Genomic DNA, 3,811 nt, shown 5'->3' on the forward strand with positions numbered 1-3,811 from the left:
TGCTCCTGCAGTGCGATGGGGGCTGTAACCTCAAACCGGGCGTTGGCCATCTCAGTAGTGGCCGTGAGCGTATCTGGGGTCGGCTCGGTGGTTGCCTCCATCTTCTTGGAGCTCTCTGTCTCGTGGGGATCAGCCTCCCGCGTCTGCTCCAATATCGGCAGATCTTTGCCTGGTTCTCCTTGGTCCATCATGAAACTGACGAATACTAGGAGACCACTGAAAGGAAAACACAATTGCAATGACAATGAAACAAAAAAGAGAGTGAGGATCGGTTACTGCTTTGCAAAAGTTCTATTTTTTGTAAACGAAAATATACCAACATCACGGATCCGCTTACCTTCCCTTCGTTGGGAGAGAAGAACAGTGGCATATGCGAGTGTTGCCTTTCTTGAAGACGGTGAGGGAGAAGGGGATTCAGCGAAGAGTGAAATGATGGTTGATTCGTCCGTCAAACTTAAACTGCGGGGAGGTGAGGTTTTGTGATACGACAGCTCGTTACTGCCGCACTACGACTAGGGTGACTCTCCGCCTGCATACTGCCTTCTAATTTGGTGGATGGCATTTGAGCCCGCGCGCTGCATGGCCCGCATGCCGGTGAACAAAAGTATAACGGCATTCAGTGGAGGGAGACGTTTCAATGACCTAGGAGGAGCCAGAAGCGGTAGAGTGTCTCCACTTTACTAGTAGCAATTGTTTTTCTGGGTAGCTGTAGAGTGTCTCCACTGTACTAGTAGTAATTGTTTCTCTGGGCCCAAGACAAAACAGCCAATCCACACTAGTAAATATTAAAATCAATTCAAAAGGCGCTACCCACACCCAGCACACCGCCCCCCAAAAAACTGGGTGCTCTTCTTCCTCCTCGCTCCCACCCACCTCACGTCAGCTCGCTCCACTTGTACCCCCAAATTCCTCACCTCACTCCTACAGAAAACCCCAGCTCCCCCTCTTCCTCACTCCAACAAAAAATCCCCAGCTCCCCTTCTTCTTCGCTCGCACTACAACTAGGCTCGTCATTCGTTACTCTGCTCAAATCCGTGAGTGCGACGTGACGCCCTCGAGGAAAATGGAGTCGGCTGACACCAGCGCCAAGAAGATGAGGCTCCCGCCAGCGGCGACGCCTATTGCACTACAAGAATCTTGTTAATCCATGACGGATACACTCTGTCACAAAACAGTGTAAAGCCGTCGTGGAGGGAGGCCTGTGACGGACCTAGGGTCCGTCATGTATATCGCGTCATAATTTGACAACTATACCATCATGACAGTTCCTGACCGTCATCGATTAGTCCCTTGGCCCGCCCAGGCCCGGGCCTCTGTGACTAGGGGTGGGCACTTTTGAACCGAAAACCGAAAAACCGAACCGAACCGAACCATATTAACCGATTTATCTATTAATTCGGTGATTCGATTTTTTGTTCGGTGGGAAATTTTAAGGTTGTTCGGTGTTTGGTTTTTGTTCGGCTTCCAGTGTCCAAAAACCGAATACACCGAAAAAACCGATATGTACGATACCCCATGCAATACCTTGTTTTCGAAAGTGCAGCGGGGGCGCGTCCTCTGGCACATACTTGTTGGTTGTGGCAGACGTCAGGCCAGCCACTAGATGAGTTTCTAATCTGACAATCTAACTAGTACTCGTAGGAGTATGTATGCATGCCCGGCGCTTGGTTATGGAAGTAACTAGCAATTAGTGTATCAATTAGTGCATGAGTTGCTTAGTTTACACGCATCACACATATTCTTCCGTACATAATACATGTAACGCCCCATGTGATTTTGCACTTAGTTATGTTCACTAGTTTGCTTGACCGAATAAAGCACGGACTGATGTTAAGGTTGCTAGTTCTTGTGATATATACTGATGAGTGCATGTATTTTGGTTTTTTGGTTAACCGAATAAACCGAACCGATATATTATGGGTAAATATAGTTCGGTTTCTAAATATTGTGTGATTAATTCGGTTTCCATTTCTTCAAAACCGAAATTATAAAACATCGAATAAACCAAACCGTATTAACCATATAAACCGAATACCCAGCCCTATCTGTGACGGACTAATCCGTCAAGATTGACATGATGTGGCAGCAACATGGTTCTGACATGGCATCTGCATGGCGCCAGCATCGGTCTGACGTGGCATCTAGTTGGCGCCAGCATGGCATCTATATGGCGCCAGCATGGCCTTTGGCCCAATAATGTTTCAGCCCACTTATTTCTATCTAGCTCGGCCCAATAGCCTATTTTTGCTCACCAAATAAGGCCCAACAAGAAAATCTAGGCCTATGATATTCACCCAATTCAAAAACAATCCATTCCATCCATCAGCCCAGCTAGCACAACAAACTTACACGACTCAATTATTTTGACGTACCAGGCCCATAGTTTGACCAAGTTTACAAATTTCCATGTTATTTCATCCATGACCCTTTCTAAAAGAATCATCCATTACAACAAGCATCCTAGATGACATCACTAAAGCCACATTGGGGACATTTACAAACATATATAGAGATACAAGTTCATCCAGAAGTAAAACAAGTATGCATTGGCCCTCTGTGAAGAGCGAGGCAAGCCTCTCCACAAGTTCTTCCCTCACATCTGCAAGAATTATTCTTCCTGCAAACAACAATTAACAAAAACAATCAATTAATTTGTTGAGGTATCTCAGTTTGACTGTTGGAATAAAATGCACAGAATTCTTGTCTGTTTGGGGTGGTACCAAACCGCCAACAGAAACAATGTCAAAATTGCATAGCTGTATTTTATTTTGGGTCTCTATTTTAGATGACCTGGAGTAAGTCACTGATATGTTGCCAATTATAAAACGGGACTTTCACTGCCCATTGCTATTGGTCCTATGAATGTGAGAACCAATGCACTTGTTTGGCAACAAAAGTGTGTAACTAGCAACCACACTTATTTCAGAATACCATACAAAGGAAATAAATTAAACATGAACACTAACTTCATGTTTCATCTAATATTCTGACTAAGCACCATCACCACACCATAAGTTTACAAGTTAAGAGTGTATATATGCGTCAAATCAATTTAATCCAGCAGAGGAGCAGTAAATGTATGAAATAAGGAGGGAATATAATTTTAAGTAGTAGAAGCAGCAAGGTTACCAAACCGTACCTGATAAAATAAATTGAACAAAACAGTGCTGCATAATTATAACAACTGAACATTCAAACGGGGTGCTCTAGTTTCAGTCAGAGTTCAACCAAATTGACACATACAGACTGAAAGAAAAACATGGTGCTTATTCATATGTATGTACAGATGCAAGTGATATTAGGTTTAGTGAGATTTCAATCATATGCACAAGCAAACTAAACATCCAAAGTTGTATATTGAACCAAACTGAACCAATAAGTAGTGCACACTAATAAAAACTGAGCATCCAGTTTCAGTCAAAGTTGTACAATTGCAAGTTTCATCCTATTTACATGAAGCTAATTATCTCTTACAAAAAATTTTGGCCATGCATGTATGTAAAAGAAATGAACCCCTTTTACACGAACATTCTGTGCTTGTTTACTAACTGAACATGCAGCTTCATACTTCGATACTACTCATCTCTGAAATTGTGCGTGTGTGTATCTCTAAAACATTTACTGCTTTATTTTCTCCTATGTTCCAGAAAGTACAGAGATTGTGCTAGTGCTTGAACCATATAGAGGTGTCCCCATTACGATTGTATAAAGCAATTTGTTTGAACAAACAAGTATTGCATACTAATGAAAATCAAACATCCAAACGTGATCCTTTGGTTTCAGTCAAGGTTCAACCGAATCGACACATACA

The 3,811-nt window shown here is 42.9% G+C and overlaps 1 long non-coding RNA gene across 4 annotated transcripts in view; it reads right to left on the minus strand.

Annotated features, from left to right (window-relative positions):
* Window positions 1-2,332: 2,332 nt before the first annotated feature.
* Window positions 2,333-3,811, minus strand: part of LOC119335839 — a 4,402-nt gene continuing 2,923 nt past the window's right edge. For all 4 annotated transcript variants that reach the window (XR_005162082.1, XR_005162087.1, XR_005162079.1 and 1 more), the window contains one exon: window positions 2,333-2,617. This is a non-coding gene — a long non-coding RNA (uncharacterized LOC119335839). The remainder of the gene's footprint in view (window positions 2,618-3,811) is intronic.

The sequence above is a fragment of the Triticum dicoccoides genome, chromosome 1B (genome assembly GCF_002162155.2).
Source record: "Triticum dicoccoides isolate Atlit2015 ecotype Zavitan chromosome 1B, WEW_v2.0, whole genome shotgun sequence".
NCBI classification, from domain to species: Eukaryota; Viridiplantae; Streptophyta; class Magnoliopsida; order Poales; family Poaceae; genus Triticum; species Triticum dicoccoides.